Source organism: Glandiceps talaboti, chromosome 12 (assembly GCF_964340395.1).
Source record: "Glandiceps talaboti chromosome 12, keGlaTala1.1, whole genome shotgun sequence".
NCBI classification, from domain to species: domain Eukaryota; kingdom Metazoa; phylum Hemichordata; class Enteropneusta; family Spengelidae; genus Glandiceps; species Glandiceps talaboti.
Genome location: NC_135560.1, coordinates 5371656 through 5379521, shown reverse-complemented (window position 1 = coordinate 5379521; position 7866 = coordinate 5371656). Strand labels below are relative to the sequence as shown.

Here is a 7866-nt window from a genome sequence, read left to right as displayed (position 1 = left end):
GTTGTATCAATAATGGTTATGTCAGGTCTTATCGCTGTAGTTGTGAATGATTCTAAGTCTGCTCCAAACATGTGCGGAGTTAAAATAGTGTCTTCTATGACGAGATGAGAGACATCTTCGACAGGAATTTGCTGAAATATCAAATTATAGATTATATTGTGACTGTCTTGATACAGTCTTTGGTATTTTGTACATCCATTAGTACATGTGATAGTGTCAGTATACATACATACATACATACATACATACATACATACATACATACATACATACATACATACATACATACATACATACATACATACATACATACATACATACATACATACATACATACATACATACATACATACATACATACATACATACATACATACATACATACATACATGAAATCATTCGTCAAATTTCTGGTCCAAGTTAGGTATAGTCATTTTCTAGAATGACTTTGGATAAGAATAAAAAATAACGTTGACATTACCAAATTGTTAGTATATAACATGATTTATTTCAAGTTACAGCTTACATTTGCGAATTTCGAGTTGCTTATATGGACATGTCACCTAAAGGACAGCAATAGTTCACTATGATGAGAGAGAGAGAGAGAGAGAGAGAGAGAGAGAGAGAGAGAGAGAGAGAGAGAGAGAGAGAGAGAGCGAGAGAGAGAGAGAGAGAGAGAGAGAGAGTGTGTGTGTGTGTGTGTGTGTGTGTGTGTGTGTGTGTGTGTGTGTGTGTGTGTGTGTGTACCTTGGTCGATGGTCCGCATTTCACTCCAAAAAATCCTTAGAAGTTGGTGATGTTTGGAACTTGGGCGGTACTCTCCTGTATGACATATCGGTAACGATGTCATTTCCACAGTCACACACACAACAGTGGAAATGACATCGTTACCGATTTTATAAGAATATCGCCAATCCCTATAATAACGTCATTGTTCTGTATTAGGACCGTCATAGACAAGAATAAAACCGTTTAGGAAAGGAATAACAGTTTACAAGCGACTGTGCTATTGGTATATAAGCTTATCTACCCGGAAAACCCAGTCGGATGATAAGCGAGTATATGGTACATCACGGGAACCGGACCACTACATATTCTCAGCCACACTACGAACACGACGTTTTGTTCTGCCTGACGAAAGTCAGCTCAGGTTGGCCAAGATGCGTTTGAAGTAATTACAACACATGCGCAATCGTTGGTGGCGCTTCTAATTCGCCTTGTGATTCTGGACTGCAGCCTAGTTCAGTGGTCAAGTGGTCACTAGTAATTTCAACTGGATAAAATTGTGTTTGACAGTCTCATTCACTTGGATGTGCTGATACGTTCACATTGGGCACCTGTTGGACCTTTCTCTGCTATTCAAATCTACTCTGATTGGATAGGGGTGATAAATATATTCTCGCGAACTTCTGTACTGAGTAACATGCCATACATTATTTATGCATTAAAGTATATACAAAATCACACAAGCATGCATATGTTGATACAATATTTTTTTAAACAAAAATTGATTTGCTACAATATGAATTCTTCATTTTTTTCTGCGATAATCTAGATACTTCAATGTCAATACGCGGGTACTATTAGCTTACACACAATGTGTATAAACATATGTCATTACTATGGCAACATAATGTCTCGTTTAAATTTTTAAAAAATGATAGGTTGGCTAAAGGCCCAGGTTAATTAAGGGGTGAGGTTGGCAATCAGTTTTTATATATCTAGAGGTACAAGCCGGGAAGTCACGTTGCCTTGTCCTACATGGAAATAAATTAACTGTCTCAGAATTGGCAGGGTTCCAGGTTTAACTTTACTTCTAGAACCGGAAAACGATTTGAAATGAAACAGTTAAATCATACTGTTGATCATAGGACAACGTTTTCCAAGTAATTTTGACTAAAAGAAAAAAACAGTAACATACGTCAGATACATTTAATTTGAGGCGCTTTCAGTTTTCTTATATGGTGACTTTTAAAGTCCACTACATCCAACTTTTGAAACCCTTTCATTTTCATCTCCTTTCAGTATACAGAATAGACGAAAAATATAATCAAATATTATGAATTACTTTGAATAAAAAAACCTAAACATTTTGTCCTATAAGTTTATATTTTCATTATAGGAAATTAACTCTTTGAGTAAGATAGATCAAAATGTTATTACAACCAAGTTATTTTAGAATCCAAAATGACCCCTGATTACTGTTAATTTTATGCTCCTAAAATTTAAAACTTACGAGCAAAGTAAAATAATATATATAGAACTTTAATTGTTATCAACATTCACTTTGACAAATGTCATGTTTATCTGTTGAATAAATATAATCACCAATTTTATTGAATGACAATGTTTATATTAATGCAAATAAAAAGATTCCTCATCATGAAATTAGTCAATACGCAAGTGGGCTTCAAAATTTGTCCGTTAAAATGCAGCTAAAGTTGAATTTTCACCTTTGCAATACCAGTAAATTTAAAATGTCACCTGCTGAATTCAGGTATTGACAGAAATTCACCTGCATTGGACTATGTATCACCTGCAATTGCCAGTAATTACCGGCAACTTGCTCGGCTGATTTTAGGTTTTTAAAAGTTTCCAATTGTGTTGCATATTAACAATATATATTTATATAACATTTTTTCCTGTTTACCTGACTGAAAGACGGGTTACATATGCGCAACACGGACGAACATGATATTCTAATGAATAAACCAAATACTTTAATACTATTAAATTTATATTGCACAATTGTGATGTGAATAGACCTGAGGAATATGCGTTATATTTTCTCTCTTTGTTTTGATGTTCAAAGTTCCGTGGCTCATTGAGGGGGATATCTAGATCTCGACTAACGCAAACATCATCCGATAGTCATACCACCGTACACCACAGCGTGAAAAGTGGCGTGATATGTCCATATATTTGGGTTCACACGAACATATGATAGTTTGTTGACCTTTGTCTCTCCTTTTTTTCCCCGCGAATCGTTTTGTTATTGTTCGCACATTCATTCATACTGACGACTTCCTGGTCCGGCCGGCTTCCTGGTCTGTCTCAGTCCCAAGCCTTATTCGTGACTTCTACTTTTTTCCTGACCACTATACAAATTGTAGGTGCTACTTCTATTTTCCTCCAGACAACGGGGGGATAAATAAATGGAAAAAATATCATGTTGCACACAAATTTGATACACTACGAATTATTATTAACCGATAACATGTGACTCTGTTTACATCACGTGTGTCGGCGTCATATCGATTCGTTTGTGTTATTGGTCAATCGAGCACACGTGATGGCAAGGCCACCGGCGAGCCCAGGACTGTGAACTTGGGAGAATATAGTTTTGATATTTTGAATAATCGTACATTGTGGGTATATGTCCCATAATTACCATCTATCATAACAATAAATAAATCAATCGATACTATATATTGTTTCATTCAGCTCCTTTATTCCTTTATTATCGAAAGTATCTTATTTTTCAAATTGTTCAAAAGGTGATGGTCTGTAAACTCTCATTTGATACCTACTATGACGTCACGGATCGTACCGCCACCTCGCGAGCGAGAGCTAGCTCTGAACGTAGAATATCGTAGCGAGACATTTTCAGAAGACGTCTCGAGATATATCGTCGTGCTGTTCCCAAGGTGAGGAATTTTAGCATTTAATTCGTATATCTTGGTCACTTTACTTGCAATTCTATGGTTCTTTGAGACGAAAATTCTTGGTCATGGAATTGTGTGATACAAATTTTACAATGTTATGATATGCAAATTACGTAACGTAGTACTTTCGCATGCATCACATAGTCGAAGCTGACGTGTGAGTGACGGCCCGGTGTAAAAATAGAAATCTGAGAAGACGGTAAATTCCAGTCCAAAGTCTATGACGCAGTAAGAGTACGGCACTGAACTCTTGGAACAGTTCCATAGAGTCTTCTGTTGAAAAGAAAGGTAAGTTCGGCAACAGTATCCGAAAAATTACACACCGTGTCTGGTGTACCGGAAAAGAGTCATATGTTGCATGCGCGGCCAGGCGATGAACGCAAACGGTAACATTGGTGTGTTTTTGAACGCGATATCATATTACCAAGTTCAACTCCGATATCACGTACGTGTACAACACTTGAAAACATAAACGGTTTCCGAAGAAGAAAATTTCATCCAAAGTATTGAATATTTTTTACAATATTTTAGTTTTTACCACGTGCGCTGAAACACCTGAAACTGTAGCTGTGCGTAGCTGTCGATGGTCAGGGTCAACAGTGCATTCAAAAGTTCGTTCACCCAGTGGACTGTATACATGTACACATCATCGCCATTTTATCATGGTCAATCTAATAATGATACTTGACTTTGATAAACTACTACTAGTAGTACTAGTCTACTACTACACTCTAGCACGAGCTTCTGTGTCTTGTCTGTCTGAGGAGGTAGTAGATATCTTATGGGATTCTGTATTTGTGTATAATTACATGTATTTTTTTTTTTTTTTTGGCGATTTACATATTTGTTATTGTATAACATAGTGAAGGATGCATGGAGGGGGGGGGGGGGTCTGCCATAAAGACATGCCACTGCCAGTTATACAAAAGTGGAACTGTCTCTAAATTTGAAGAAGATATTGTGAAATATGTGTTTGTCAATGTCATGGTCATACATTTATAGTGTGTGTGTGTGTGTGTTTGTGTACAGTGTGTAAAAATATGTACAAATATGTACTCAGAACTGGTCAACTAACCAACAATTGGTTGTTATTAAATTGTTCTCAAATAAATTCATTATTTGAATATGTTGATTGATTATTATGGAATCTGTTAATTGAAGAGTTAAGATTGACAGTACCTAATATCAGACTCAAAGTTATAACTACATTCTGATTCACACAAGATATGTGTAAACTAAAAGTGTGCATGTCAACAACTCATGGTGGTCATTGGTATGCCTAGGCACTGTGGTTAAAATATCAAAAATCTTTAAGGCTTGGTTATTGTTCATTTCTTACGTGATGACCATTCACAATATTAATAATAATAATATTAATAATAAATTTACTGCCAGAAATTAAAGGTTTACAAAATACTCTAATCTTATCTACAAATGTACAAATATATCAAAATTAACAAGTCATATGTGCCATAAAATAGAACAATGTAGAGGATCACAAACAAATTTCTGGCTTGGGCCACAAAAATAGTTCTTAGGAACTAGTCGATCTCATGGCCCCAAAGAAAAACTCATTGTGATTATGTGGTGTGGTGTGTCAGACTGACAGCTTGGAAATTAACATTGTTACTGGTGTTAAGGTGGTCTCTGTGAGCTAGAATATTAATGTAGTAGATATTTCTTTGTGGTAGTGGTAACATATTGCAAGGGATTTTCTACACAAGTGAACAAGTGGCATGATGTCTAGACATCTTTGTATTATAAATATACAGCCCTTACTTCTACTACCATTCTGTGGAAAATAGTACGTAAAGGTTGTTTGTATTATTGCATGTAGAAATTGTAGTACTTTCTTGTAGTAGAACTTACAAATGTAGAAGTGTGAAGACTCAACTGTAATAATAAAAGATTATTCCCCCAAATTTTAATTCGGCCAAGAATAATACTAATGACAGTAGGGGCCCTGGGGTCATTACAAGTCAAAGATGGGGACAGTAGGTGACAAAACCTTGTTGTCAAGCATTTTTTTGTCAGTTTTTTTTTTTTTTTTTTTTTTTTTTTTGGGGGGGGGGGGGGGATTTGGCCAAATTTTAAAAAAATGGAAATAATGTATTAGAATGTGAGTTACAACACAATGTTTATTGTAAAAAAAAAATAGAATATAGTGGCTGTGTTGAATGCTTTGAATTAAATTTTTACTAAAACCAATGATACAGACATAGACACATATTGTCAGAACATAGAATGACCAGGGTATACAATCCCATATTTTGAGTAAGAGGTGTACATTTTGGCCCGTGTTAATAACTTGTAAACCAGAGCGTAGACATTTTATGATAGGTTGAGAAAAGTTCAACTCACGAACTGAGAGGTAAAATGATTGATGATGAGTAATCACATGGCTTGTAATATTGTAAGCAACATGATTAATGGACTGATAAATATGATTGATAAATATTATTAATAGAATCTATTTTTATATGTGATATGGATCATAGAATGCATCAGCCAAACATCAAATACATACAAGCTTACAGTAAAAATGGGTTATTTCTGTATCTACCAAGAGCTGGTTTAATACTTCGCCTTGATTTTAGCTTGAGGTGGCATGTACACAAATCACAACAAGATTTAACAACACTTTGACAAAGCTGTGTACCGTACCTAAGTGCAACAAGAAGCATGGAAAGAGTAAATTTATCCCTATTTTTCAAACATGTGCCCTGTATCATTGTGTTTGAAAGTCCAAACATCCAATTTTGAGTAGCATATATTGTATGCTAATATCTGTTTTGATGAGACATTGTATGTTGATGTCAGGCCTTCAGAAGCCAGGAAAACATGTTGACCACTTCAGGAGTTTGTCGATGTCTTCATTATTTTTCAAAAAACTTTCTCCATTGTATGCTGTCACCCCATTGTATGTATAGTGTATGACCTTTGACACAGCACAATATTGTATCGCTTGATGGTTGCAGTTGGTGTGTTATTCCTCCAATTTTATCAACAAGGGTAAATGGTCCAAATACGAAATTGAATCCTCTTTCTGCCTAGGGAGCATTTATATAATAATGATAATAATAAACTTTATTCATCCAAATAAATTTGGAAAGTTGTTGAAGAAACCTGAGTACGTACCTGGGGGAGATCCTGTGTTGTTTGGCAAGGTCATTTGTTTGTTGACAACAAAGTACAAGTTGGGAGAAAGAGGATTAAGCTTAAAGTTTGTGTGAAACACCTCAGCATCACATTGTGTAAGCTTTAATTAAACTGGCTGCCATGTTCCTATCATATCATTTTCATCTCTTTACTGTGCTGTTGAGATACATTTGTACATTATTAGTTGGTCGTACCTCTTAGCTTAGCCTGTTTACTGCACTGTCAAGATACATCGTTAGTTGGTCGTACCTTCTAGCCCGTATATTCTCTGCTTGTAAGTTGTAATGATTATATTGTCAAAACTGATAATAACAAATTGAAAATTTTTGTCCAATATCTTGGTCAATGACAGTGTGCAGTCCCTTCAACCATTATGTAAATATATATGTATTAAGCTATGTGATGTGATAATTTGCATGTTATTTACATTTTTGTGTGTAAATTTAACCCTATGGGTGTAGGATAACCATGATAATGACTTTTGGAGGCATGGCTATGTGAACCGTTTCAAAATTTATGTCAATACAAGTGAAAAATACAAGGGTTAAGGACCAGCTAACAATGTACATGTATCTCAACAGTGCAGTAAACAGGCTGGTAAATTCTGAATATTTCAAAAATGTTGAACCTTTACAAAGATAGTGTTCCTAAGATTTGTAAAAACTACCCCTTTATGAACAAATTGTGGAGTTTTGTTTTCACATCCATCATCCATGTCAACACCAATGATTTTTGAGTTTTTATGTATCAACCGTCACAACTCTTTGCTGTTATCACCAGGTGGCGACTTAAGGCATTCCAAAGCTGTGGCACAGGTATACTTTTATGATACCACTTGTTTTAGGACCCCCTAACTAAAACAGTAATTTTCCTTGTCGATCATGATGTATATATGATATCCTTGGTAGATATGGCAAAGGTTTGCATATATCCTTGGTAGATATGGCAAAGTTTCAATGGTCACAGACATTTTTTTTATCGCCTGAAAAGATTCTTTCTCCTCATGTAATGGTGTACAATCTGCTCAAATTATTTAACTAGA

General features: G+C 35.3%; 1 protein-coding gene across 3 annotated transcripts in view; it reads left to right on the top strand.

The window, feature by feature from the left end:
* The first annotated feature begins 3577 nt into the window (after positions 1 to 3577).
* The window catches only part of LOC144443310 (long-chain-fatty-acid--CoA ligase ACSBG2-like), a 46790-nt gene continuing 42501 nt past the window's right edge, over positions 3578 to 7866 (top strand). For 2 of the 3 annotated variants that reach the window (XM_078132754.1, XM_078132752.1), the window contains exons 1-2: positions 3588 to 3647; positions 3810 to 3953. The gene's annotated coding sequence lies outside the window, so the exon portion shown is untranslated. Of the gene's footprint in view, positions 3648 to 3809; positions 3954 to 7866 lie in introns of all 3 variants that reach the window. The other variant, XM_078132753.1, reaches the window with a different exon arrangement.